This window comes from Arachis hypogaea, chromosome 2 (assembly GCF_003086295.3).
Source record: "Arachis hypogaea cultivar Tifrunner chromosome 2, arahy.Tifrunner.gnm2.J5K5, whole genome shotgun sequence".
NCBI classification, from domain to species: Eukaryota; Viridiplantae; Streptophyta; class Magnoliopsida; order Fabales; family Fabaceae; genus Arachis; species Arachis hypogaea.
In genome coordinates this window covers 79,840,840-79,853,985 of record NC_092037.1, presented here as the reverse complement: position 1 = coordinate 79,853,985, position 13,146 = coordinate 79,840,840, and the positions used below count along the sequence as shown (strand labels likewise).

Sequence of the window (13,146 nt, the reverse complement as noted above, 5' to 3'; positions counted from 1 at the left end):
AGTCGGGTTCTGAACAGGAACCCCGGGGTCGGACATCGGAACTTCATCCTCGGCAGGAGCAGGAACAATCTTTCCCTCCACGACAACATTATCCGTACTAAATAAGCTCAGATCCAGGTCGGGAGCAAGAACCCGGACCTGAGCCTTCAAGTTCTCAAACATCGCATCCATACCCTTAGCCACGTGACCCTCCAGCTCGTAAAAATCATCCCGAGCAGATTGCAACTTCTCCTTCGTCTCCACAAGCTCAGCATATAGCTTGGTATAATTCTCTGTAGCCACCTTCGCCATCTCCTCAGATGTCTTCGCTGCCGCCACAGCCGCGGTAGCTTTAGTTTTCTCTTTCTCCAAGGAGGCCTCCAGCTCAGTAATCCTGGCAGCCTTCAGTTGACTAATCTTATCGAGCTCGGACTGAGCCTTCTCAAGTCGGGAGCTGGTCGCCCCAAGAGGGGATTTCTTGAACTCCCGGGCAATAGCGGCATGAAGACTAGCCATCCGGACACAGCTCCGCGCCATATACTGAAAATGATGCTCCATAGAAACATCATCAGTGGAAATAAAGGTCTGAGGGAGAATATGCTGCTCAATCCAACCAAGAGCATCAAAGTCTTTATCATTGAAACCGGCAAGCTCTTGAGAGGTCTTCTGCTTCTTGGGAGGAGGACCCGAGAACGGAGGAGGAGAAGAGGTAGCAGGCCCAGAGGTCGGAGGATCCTGACTTAAAGCTCGGAACTGGGGAGTCGGAATAGTCTTCGACCGAGTCTGAACACCTATAGTAGTCTTCTGCGGAGAAGATCGGGCAGAAGCATCCCCGGCCTCGAGATTTCGAGCAGCCACCGACTTCTTCGTCCGACGAAGAAACTTCAAAGAATCCGCCTGAGAAGACATCTCTGCAGAAATAAAAAGGAAAAAGATCACCACAACAGAAATTCCACCAAAACAAAACCCAAATACTAAGAAGGATAAATCTCAAAGAGGTCGGGAACTACCTAACTCGGAACGGAGAAGGCTTGGATCTCCCAACATTTTCTTCGTGTCCAAGTGAGGTGCCCGACCCCATAAACTGCTCACCACACCCATAAAGGCCTGCTCCACCTCATCTAAACTCTCAAAAGTATACTTAACAGACACTATATTCTCCTGCCAACAAAGAGGAAAAGAAGGCTCCCCACTCTCATCTAAAAAGAAAGGTCGGACGTCTCCAACAGCCCGGACCTTGAAATAAAAGTTCTTAAAATCGTGAAAAGACTCATCATACAGGGTACAGAACTTCCTCCCCTGGTTAGCCCTAAAAGAGACCCAAGACACCTTCCCTCCGCCCGACCCCGGCTTCGTCAACACAAACAAATAGGAAAAAAGAGAAATAGAGGGAGAAACACCCAAAAACTGACACAAAAGTTGGAACAGCTTTAAAAATGCCCAGGAATTTGGATGGAGCTGCGTAGGGGCAAGGTTACAAGACCACAACACCTCGGACTCCAGGTCGGTAAAAGGAAGTCGGACACTCAGCTTAGAAAAAAAGCAATCATAAGCGTAAAAGAAAAGCTTCTCGGAACTGTCTAAAGGCGGGAAGCACACTCTCTCCTCGGAATCCGGGGCTACTAACTCATAATCCCTCTCAGACTCTCTATCTTCACATATGCTACATTGCCTACGAAACCTAGCTAAATATTCAGAATCTACCACAGAAGGGACTCTTAAAGGAACAGGATCTACCCAACCAAGACCAATCGGAATCTTGGTCGACATCGCTTGCAGAACCTTTCGAGACATAAAAATCTTGCCTACAAAGAAGAATACAACAGCAAAGCAAAAATCACATAAAGGCAGACAGCAAAAACCCATTCAGCAAGGCGAGAAAACCAAGTTCTTTTAGAAGAAAAAACAGAAACCCGAAAACAAAATACCAAGAGAAAAGAGCCCCCCCCCCCACATACAAACAACCAAAGCAATGGCGGCGCCTCTTTTCGGGGCAAACCCAGGCATAGAAGAAAAAGAAACAGAAGCATATGTGCGCAAAGAAAATGAAGACGAGAACAAACCTGGAAGAAAGGAAGAAGACGACGAGCTCCGATGCAAGGAGAACGAAAACGGCGGCGCAGAGGAAACCCCGGAAAAACGCACAGAAAGAATCGGAGAAAAAGAACAAAAAAGGAGCGGCGCTCGAAAGAGAGGTGGCGAAAACTCAGAAAATGGAAAGGGAACAGAATAAACGAAGAAAATGAGGAAAGGGGCAAATAAATAATGCCTTCACAGAGCCCGAACGGAAATCGAGGAGAAACGGTAAAAAGCAATAAATGCTGAAAACGGCCATTTTTTGAAATTTTGAACTATGCCCGAGCTCGACCTCTCAAAGGACGAACTCGGGCAGGGGCACTGTTCATACCCTGACCGAGCTCCCCCAACTCGGAAGTTCATAGAAGGTCCGACCTCGTCCCAAGGCCCACGCCTGAGGTCGGACCTCGGACAAATAAGCTAAAGAAGGCCCATCAGAAGGAACGAAGCCCAAAACCTAAAGGCCGAAAAGGCCTAAAGAAAGGCGGTTCCACAAAGATAGGGATAAAGCTCCCAAAAGATAAGATAAGATAAGAATATCTTATCCAGGGAAGATCACGACCAACTACTATAAATACACTGGAGCACCCAGGTATAACTCATACTCTAATTCTACTCAATATCTGCTTGGACCCATGCTAACTTAAGCATCGGAGTGTCATTGCAGGTACAACCACCAGCCGCTCAGCGCATCAAGCTCGGGTCACAGAACCCTCACCTCGGGTCTTGCCAGACGGCCGAGCTACACGTTTCAGGTAACCCTCGGAACAAAAACTATTTTGAAAAAGATGTGGTTAAGAAGATATGATTAATTTAAAAAAATGTGATTGAGAAGATATGATTTGAAAAACATTTTAAAAGATTTGATTTGAAAATTAAAAACTTGACTAACAAGAAAAGATATGATTCAAATATTAAACCCTTCTCAACAGAAAAGGTAACATACTTGAAATGTTGAATCAAATCATTAATTGATAGTAAGTATCCTTGAAAAAGGAAAGAAGTTAATTTTGAAAAAGATTTGATTGGAAAATTGATTTGAAAAAGATTTGATTTTGAAAAGATTTTGAAAACTTAGAAAAAATTTGATTTGAAAACAAAATCTTCCCTTCTAGCCATCCTGGCGTTAAACGCCCAGAATGGTATCCATTCTGGCGTTTAACGCCCAAAATGCTACCCTTTTGGGCGTTAAACGCCCAACCAGGTACCCTGGCTGGCGTTTAAACGCCAGTCTGTCCTTCTTCACTGGGCGTTTTGAACGCCCAGCTTTTTCTGTGCAATTCCTCTGCTGTATGTTCTGAATCTTCAATTCTCTGTATTATTGACTTGAAAAGACACAAAATAAAAAATATTTTTGGATTTTTAATAATAAGGACAAACCAAAATGCAACAAGAATCAAATAACAATGCATGCAAGACACCAAACTTAGCAGTTTGTATACTACTGACACTAACAAAATGAAAATGCATATGAGACACACAAAACAATCAAGTCAATAGAATTTCAAAGATCAGAGCAAGTAAATCATCAAGAACATCTTGAAGATCACTAAGACATATGAATGCATGCAATTGACACCAAACTTATGATGAGACACTAGACTCAAACAAGAAATATTTTTGGATTTTATAATTTTGTAAAATTTTTTTTGTGTTTTTCGAAAATTAAGTGGAAAAAGATATCAAAATTCTTAATGAGAATTCCAGGAATCAGTGCAATGTTAGTCTAAGACTCCGGTCCAGGAATTAGACATGGCTTCACAGCCAGCCAAGCTTTCAAAGAAAGCTTCGGTCCAAAACACTAGACATGGCCAGAGGCCAGCCAAGCCTTAGCAGATCACTGCTCCAAAAGCAAGATTGATAAGAAATCAACAAGCTCTTGTGGTGATAAGTTGAAACCTCGGTCCAATGAAATTAGACATGGCTTCTCAGCCAGCCAGATTTCAACAAATCATCATGAAACTCTAGAATTCATCTTTAAGAATTTCGAAAAAAAATAAATACCTAATCTAAGCAACAAGATGAACCGTCAGTTGTCCAGCCTGAACAATCCCGGACAATAACACCAAAAACTTGATGTTGCTGCCGGATCTTGGCACTGATGTTACCAAAAGCTTGCTCAAAACTTGAACAATCCCCGGCAACGGCGCCAAAAACTTGGTGCGCAAAATTGTGAACATTACTTTTTCACAACTCTCATAATCCCCGGTCATGAACCCCAAAAACTTGGTAGTTCAATACCATGGCATTACACAACTTCGCACAACTAACCAGCAAGTGCACTGGGTCGTCCAAGTAATAAACCTTACGTGAGTAAGGGTCGATCCCACGGAGATTGTTAGTATGAAGCAAGCTATGGTCATCTTGTAAATCTTAGTCAGGCAAACTCAAATGTATATGGTGATGAACGAAAATAACACAAAGGTAAAGATAGAGATACTTATGTAATTCATTGGTAGGAACCTCAGATAAGCGCATGAAGATGCCTTCCCTTCCGTCTCTCTGCTTTCCTACTGTCTTCATCCAATCCTTCTTACTCCTTTCCATGGCAAGCTTAAGCAAGGGTTTCACCGTTGTCAGTGGCTACCTCCCATCCTCTCAGTGAAAGCGATTGCATATGCTCTGTCACAGCATAGCGGAATTCATCTGTCGGTTCTCAATCAGGCCGGAATAGAATCCAGTGATTCTTTTGCGTCTGTCACTAACGCCCCGCCCTCAGGAGTTTGAAGCACGTCACAGTCATTCAATCATTGAATCCTACTCAGAATACCACAGACAAGGTTAGACCTTCCGGATTCTCTTGAATGCTGCCATCAGTTCTCACCTATACCACGAAGACTCTGATCCCACGGAATGGTTGGCTCGTTTGTCAGGCGAGCACTCGGTTGTCAGGCGATCAACCATGCATCGTGCAATCAGGAATCCAAGAGATATTCACTAGAGCCTTGAACGCTTGTAGAACAAGAATGGTTGTCAGTCACCTTGTTCATGGGTGAGAATGATGATGAGTGTCACGGGTCATCACATTCATCAAGTTGAAGAACAAGTGATATCTTGGATAAAGAACAAGCGGAATTGAATGGAAGAACAATAGTAATTGCATTAATACTCGAGGTACAGCAGAGCTCCACACCTTAATCTATGGTGTGTAGAAGCTCCACCGTTGAAAATACATAAGCATAAGGTCTAGGCATGGCCGAATGGCCAGCCTCCCAATGATCTAAGATAGCATAAAAATGAAGATAGCTACCAAAGTCTCCTAATACAATAGTAAAAGGTCCTACTTATAAGAACTAGTAACCTAAGGTGTACAGAAATGAGTAAATGACATAAAAATCCTCTTCCGGGCCCACTTGGTGTGTGCTTGGGCTGAGCAATGAAGCAAATTTCGTGCAGAGACTCTTCTTGGAGTTAAACGCCAGCTTTGGTGCCAGTTTGGGCGTTTAACTCCCATTTGGGTGCCAGTTCCAGCGTTTAACGCTGGGATTTCTTGAGGTGACTTTGAACGCCGGTTTGGGCCATCAAATCTTGGGCAAAGTATGGACTATCATATATTGCTGGAAAGCCCAGGATGTCTACTTTCCAACGCCGTTGAGAGCGCGCCAATTGGGTTTCTGTAGATCCAGAAAATCCACTTCGAGTGCAGGGAGGTCAGAATCCAACAGCATCTGCAGTCCTTTTTGGTCTCTGAATCAGATTTTTGCTCAGGTCCCTCAATTTCAGCCAGAAAATACCTGAAATCACAGAAAAACACACAAACTCATAGTAAAGTCTAGAAAAGTGAATTTTAACTAAAAACTAATAAAAATATACTAAAAACTAACTAGATCATAACAAAAACATACTAAAAACAATGCCAAAAAGTATACAAATTATCCGCTCATCAATTACCCACAAAAGTCATACCACTCTCAGAACATAAAACCACAAAATAACCAATTCCATTCACAAAGTAGCCACCCTCAACCTCCAAATTTCACCCTAGTTGCACACCCTCCCCTAGAAGATAAGCTATCAAGGATAGAGAACCTACTGGCAATGCTCTTGGAAGAATCTAAGGACACAAGGACTTTCCAAGAGGAAGTAAAAACCATTATGCAGAACCGGTGGGTTGCCATTAAGAAGCTTGAGGCACAAGTTGGATATCTATCAAAGCAAATCACTACCCACAATTCTCTCAGTGATACCATGGCAAACCCAAGGGAGGAATCAAAAGAACAAGAAAAAGAGGAAACCATACCAAGTGAGATTCATATGAAGGAAGAGGAGGTTGTGAGAATATATAAGCCTAAGGCTCCATACCCACAGAGGTTAGTAGTGGGGACAAAGAAACATGCAAACTCACTCCCAAAAGACTCAATGCAACATCATGTAGAAGAAAGGGAGGAAGTCAATCAAGGGAGCCCACACTCCAATGAAACAGAGAGTTGCATAAAGGGTGAGTTCATTGAACCACCAATTCAAGAAGCTCTTGATGAAGAGGATGCTCCGACCATCATACAACACCCAAGTACTGAAATTAAGGTGGTGAAAGCAATCAACATGAGCACTAAAAAGAGGATGGTGACCAAGGAAAGAAGGACAATATCCATGAAGAAGAAAAGGTCAACCAAAAGCCATCCCACCCCTACCCCAACAAGCAAGTTTACACAAGCTAACAACAAAAGAATGCTTGCTGGGGAAAGGCACTCAAAACAAGGGGCAGTAACTGGCTCCTCTTTCCTCCTGAGGTCATTCCTCTTAACAAACTGGAAGAAGAGGAAGAAATTCATGAACAACATGTCAAGCTAATGACATTAAAAGAGCGCTTGTTGGGAGGCAACCCAACCGTAGGTAACATTTCCTTGCTTTGCTTAGTTTACTTTCAATAATTTGGCATATGATTGCATTCTAAGTTTGGTGTTGCTATGCAACGATTTGATTTTCAATCTTCACTGGGTACTTGCAACATTCTAAATTGATAGTGGCACACTAAGTTTGGTGTTGCCACTTAACTTTCATGCAAGTACCATGCCAACACCACTTATTAATGCAATCAAAATGTCTCTGTTTGTATCTCTTGTGTCTTTATTGTATCCTTAACCTTGCTTGCTGAAACACATGCATACTCACACTTCATTCTAAGACATTCATGATCCATCATGGACCCCATCACCACTGTTTTAATTGTTGCTTGAGTATAAGCAATCATTCTATGTCTGGTGTGGGAAGGAAAAGTAGGAGAAAAAGGGCAACAACAATAAAGATGAACTACAAGGTGGTAAAGTTTCTTTTTCCTCTTACTTATTTCCAGTACATTCAACTGCATGATTGTCTCCTAAGTTCTTTGTATGTATGTGTGCTTGCTCCTTGTAAATAAGCATGTCAATTCTGTCTTTTAAACTTTTTATTGATTAAGGCTGTGTTTTCTAGTCTTTATGTCAGTGCATCCTTGCTTTACTTAATTGTATGCTTGTCCTTTTGAATCAAATGAAAAAGAGAATGAGTGTTTTACAAAAGACCAGAGTGGAGTTCATACTATGGAGTAAGTTCCTGAGTTTGTGGTGTGGTCATAAGCTAGCTAAGTTGGTTCAACCACAAAGTGGGAAGACAACTATCTGTCCTGAATCATATGCTTTGAACATACCCCATGAGACTAGCTAAATAACAAGATCCTAATAAGAGAAAGGGAAAGAACAATGAAAGTGGAAGAATCGAAGAAAAAGAATAAGCAATAAGGCTAGGCACCAATGGTTTTTAATCTTAAGACATGTGTCTGTGGTGCTCCTGTGTGAGGGATCTACTTAGATGAATAAGCTCTTAGGGGTGCTTTATCACTTGGTAACTTGGGTTAACTAACTCGGGATTATCAGCTAAAAGTCCACTATCAAGAGTAACCCTCACTACAGAGCATTTAGTAACCCAAAGAGGTGCTGGACACCAAGGTCTCAAGAAAAGGAAATAAATAAACCATATGCCTGTGGTGTGTATGTATGGGGGAGAGACTTGAGGAAGTAAGTCCGTAGGGGTGTTTCAACACCTAGCACCTTGAACCAACTAGTTCGGGAGTGTTGGCTGAAAGCTTATTTTAAAGAGTTGCCCCCTTACAGAGCACTTAGCCTAAGAACACAAATAAGCCCTGAAATCACAACAAAAGGGATCAATGAATAAAAGTCTCATGAGATGCAAGCAAAGTGAGTATTCTAGGACATGATAAAGGTGTGAAAGCCAGTGAAGGAATGAACCTAAGTTGCTATGCATGAAACCACCATAAAACCAGGGACATGACTTCCACAAGAATGACTCATTACTCTTGGCATTCCATTCATCATTCTCTTGTTCCAGTACTTGCTTAGGGACAAGCAAGCTTTAAGTTTGGTGTTGTGATGCCAAGGCATTTTGGCCAGTTTCACTGACCTTTTCTTTACTGTTTTTAAGGTAGTTTCATGCATTTCCTTAGGAAATAAGCTAGTTTTGGGTAAATATTCACTTACACCTTGATTCAAACAAACATTGTGAATTTTGAATGATTTCATGAGAATTATGCATGAATTATATGATAAATTGGATGATGCATGATCCCATGATTAAGAGTAAGACTTTGATGCACTTTGATTGACTTCAGGCCAAAAGAAGAAGAGAAGAGCCACGTTAGTGACTACGTTAGTTACACTAACGTGGAAGGAAGGAAGTGGCATTAACTTTGAAGAAAGGAAATGGAGTCAACGTTAGTGACACTTAACATTATCACTAACGTTGGACCAAGCTCATAAGTGGCCACGTTAGTTGCCACGTTAACTTAGTTAACGTGGCCTCTAACGTTAAGAAGAAAAGGGGACGCCAACGTTAGTGACATTCAACTTTATCACTAACGTTGGCTAAGTCACAAGAAGCCACGTTAACTCCCACGTTAACCTAGTTAACGTGGAAGCTAACGTGAAGAAACAAGGTTGTCGACAACGTTAGTGACACCAAACATTGTCACTAACCTTGTAAGCAACCCACAATCCCCAATGCGCCAACGTGGAAGCTAACGTGGATGAAAGAAGGTGATGGCCAACGTTAGTGACACTCAACATTGTCACTAACATTGGAAGGAGCCACACAAGCCACAATGAGCCACGTTAACTCCCACGTTAACTTAGTTAACGTGGTAGTTAACGTGGGCAAAAGTCCCACCTGGCAGCCTGACCATGCCTTCTTCAAACACGCATAACTTGAGCCACAAAGCTTCAAATGAAGTGATTCCAGTGGCATTGGAAAGTAGGATTCCAGAGCTTTTCAAGCATATATGGCACTACATGGTTGACACTAAATTTGAGGGAGAAAATCTGCCCCGAAAGTGCAGTGATGAACATGGTATCAACCTGTATTAAGGCCAACTGACCTCTTCACCTTCCAAGAAGTGTAACTCGAGTTTTAGGGCTCCAAATGATACGCTTTGAAAAGATTTAGAAAGTAGACATCCAGAGCTTTCCAACAATATATAATAGTATGGGGTGGACACTAAGTTTGAGCTTCAGAAACTGGCAATAATGAAGCCCTGGTCGCTAGCATTATTGGCACTCAACTTTTTCATTAACGCTAGCGACGATGCCAGCGACCATGTCCACTTCAAAGGAGCATAACTTGAGCTACAGAGGTCCAATTGAGGTGATTCTAGTTGCGTTAGAAAGCTGACATTCAGAGCTTTCCAACGATATATAATACTCTATAGTGGGCATGAAATTGAAGCACGAACCAGAGGAATCTTTTAAGCCCCAAAAATACCAACTGGTAGCAAGTGTGACGTTAGCCACACTAACTTCAGCACTAACGCCACACTTGTAGCGTTAGTGTGGCTAACGGTAGCACTAACATTGGCACCTGAACCTCAACTTTACTCACTTCTCTCTCAAGTCCACTTCAAAGCCCAAGCAAGCAAGCCCACAATTGTCAACCAATCAAGACCACAAGAAGCATCTAGAATAGGAATTTCATTTAATTGTAATTTGCTTTGTAATTTAGGAGAGCCTATATAAAGGCCTTAGTTTTTACTTTGAAAAAGGACTGGACGGGACTGATTCGGGAATTAGGGGATTGAAGAGGGGTCTTCGGACTCCCTCCCCTCACACACTTTTCCTTTTCTTTCCTTGTACTTTTCCTTTATGAATTTTGAAGTTTTATTTTCAGTTTTAATCTTCATCTTTACTTTTCTGCACTTTCTTTCTTTTTCTATTTTGGTAGAGCAATGACCAACTAACTCTTTACATTGGGTTAGAGAGCTCTATTGTGATTCAATGGATTAAGTGTAGTTCTTATTCTTCTTCTTCTATCTTTTCTCTTGATTTTGCTTGAAAGCTTTCGATCTTCATCCAATTGGGTAGTTATCTTGGAAAAGAAGCTATTCAAACTTGGATCTCTTTTGAACCTTGGAAGAGGAATGAAGAGATCAAGCTAGAAATGCTTTCTCATGCTGGACCAAATTGGGTTTGGATGGATATGTGACTATAATCCTCTCAACACCTGATTTGGGAAATGCATGTGGTATAATCAGTGACCACACTTCATCTCTTCTCATGAGCAATTGACCAAGGAATTGGCTATTGATCAAGATTTGAGAGATTGAATTGCAAGAAATTGTAATTCGATCAATTAAGATTGCCAAGGAGATCAATGAATGATTGAGGAAGAGATAAGAATCAACTTGATCCGGAGGATTGCAATATCTCTTGATCCCAATGTTGATTTTATTTTTAGTTCTTACATTTACTTTTCTTGCCATTTTACTTCTCTGCACTCTATTGCTTTCTTTAATTTTCTGCCATTTACATTTCCTTGTTACTTATCACTCCATTATGATTCGTCTAACTAGGATAATCAATTAACCATTGATTGCTTAATCCGTTAATCTCTGTGGGATTCGACCTCACTCTTTTGTGAGTTATTACTTGACGACAAATTCGGTACACTTGCCGAAGGAAATTTGTTGAGAGACAGTTTCCACCTGCATCAAGTTTATGGCGCCGTTGCCGGGGATTAACTGTGATTAACAAACTGACGGTTGATTGATTTACTAGATTAGACACTTTTCTTTTATTTTTGTCTTTCTTTTGTTTCTTTATTTTCTTTTGCTAACCAACTGTTTGTGATATTGCCTCACTGGGAATTTCCTCATCTGTGACAAGCGGAATTCCAAATCTCTTTTATCTTGGTGATTGTTGTTGATACAGAATATTTTGTAGAAAAATGGAGTATAGATCATCCTTTGGTCAATCAAATTTCAGGGGAAACTCTCCACCACCACAGAATGATTCACTTTGCTATGCTCATGGTGGATGGGAGTATCAAGAACATGAAATGGGGTGCTTCCCAGGGTCACAAAATAGTCCATATTCTGATGACTTTGATCACTACTCAAGCTGTGCCTGGGAAGATCAAAACCAAAGAAATTTCACTTATTCACAGCCCATTCATCAAGAGCCATCATCCTTTAATTATTCAACCTCACCTCCTAGCTTTTCGCATCAAAACCCTTCACCACTTGGATATGCCTCAACACAAAATTCCTTCCCACATCCATATAATTCATCTCACCACTCACACAATTCATGCCATTACACACAAAATTCTTCTCACAGTCCACAAGACCCATATCATTACCCACAAAAGTCATACCACTCTCAGAACATAAAACCACAAAATAACCAATTCCATTCACAAAGTAGCCACCCTCAACCTCCAAATTTCACCCCAGTTGCACACCCTCCCCTAGAAGATAAGCTATCAAGGATAGAGAACCTACTGGCAATGCTCTTGGAAGAATCTAAGGACACAAGGACTTTCCAAGAGGAAGTAAAAACCATTATGCAGAACCGGTGGGTTGCCATTAAGAAGCTTGAGGCACAAGTTGGATATCTATCAAAGCAAATCACTACCCACAATTCTCTCAGTGATACCATGGCAAACCCAAGGGAGGAATCAAAAGAACAAGAAAAAGAGGAAACCATACCAAGTGAGATTCATATGAAGGAAGAGGAGGTTGTGAGAATATATAAGCCTAAGGCTCCATACCCACAGAGGTTACTAGTGGGGACAAAGGAACATGCAAACTCACTCCCAAAAGACTCAATGCAACATCATGTAGAAGAAAGGGAGGAAGTCAATCAAGGGAGCCCACACTCCAATGAAACAGAGAGTTGCATAAAGGGTGAGTTCATTGAACCACCAATTCAAGAAGCTCTTGATGAAGAGGATGCTCCGACCATCATACAACACCCAAGTACTGAAATTAAGGTGGTGAAAGCAATCAACATGAGCACTAAAAAGAGGATGGTGACCAAGAAAAGAAGGACAATATCCATGAAGGATTATAGGTGTTTCCATAGGATTCTCCCATGTAATTCACCTCTTCCATTGAAGGGTTCTCATGATCATAAGCTTCTTCTTCAGATGAAGCGTCCTTAGTACTGTCTGGTGCAGCTTGCATTCCAAACAGACTTTGAGAAATTATATTGACTTGTTGAGTCAATATTTTGTTCTGAGCCAATATGGCATTCATAGTATCAATCTCAAGAACTCTTTTCTTCTGATTCGTCCCATTGTTCCCAGGGTTCCTTTCAGAAGTGTACATGAATTGGTTATTTGCAACCATTTCAATCAGTTCTTGAGCTTCTGCAGGCATCTTCTTCAGATGAAGAGATCCTCCAGCAGAGCTATCCAATGACATCTTGGACAGTTCAGACAGACCATCATAGAAGATACCTATGATGCTCTATTCAGAAAGCATGTTAGAAGGACATTTTCTGATCAATTGTTTGTATCTTTCCCAAGCTTTATAGAGGGATTCACCTTCCTTCTGTCTGAAGGCTTGGACTTCCACTCTAAGCTTACTCAATTTTTGAGGTGGAAAGAACTTTGCCAAGAAGGCATTGACTAGATTTTCCCAAGAGTTCAGGCTTTCTTTAGGTTGTGAGTCCAACCATATCCTAGTTCTGTCTCTTACAGCAAAAGGGAATAGCGTAAGTCTGTAGACCTCAGGGTCAACCCCATTGGTCTTGACAGTGTCACAGATTTGCAAGAATTCAGCTAAAAACTGATGAGGATCTTCCAATGGAAGTCCATGAAACTTGC

The 13,146-nt window shown here is 41.5% G+C and overlaps 1 non-coding gene across 1 annotated transcript; it reads left to right on the top strand.

Moving 5' to 3' along the window:
• The first annotated feature begins 12,796 nt into the window (after nucleotides 1-12,796).
• Nucleotides 12,797-12,904, top strand: LOC112762862 (small nucleolar RNA R71). Its single transcript, XR_003182776.1, has one exon. It is a non-coding gene; the product is annotated as a small nucleolar RNA R71 (small nucleolar RNA).
• The last annotated feature ends 242 nt before the right edge of the window (nucleotides 12,905-13,146 follow it).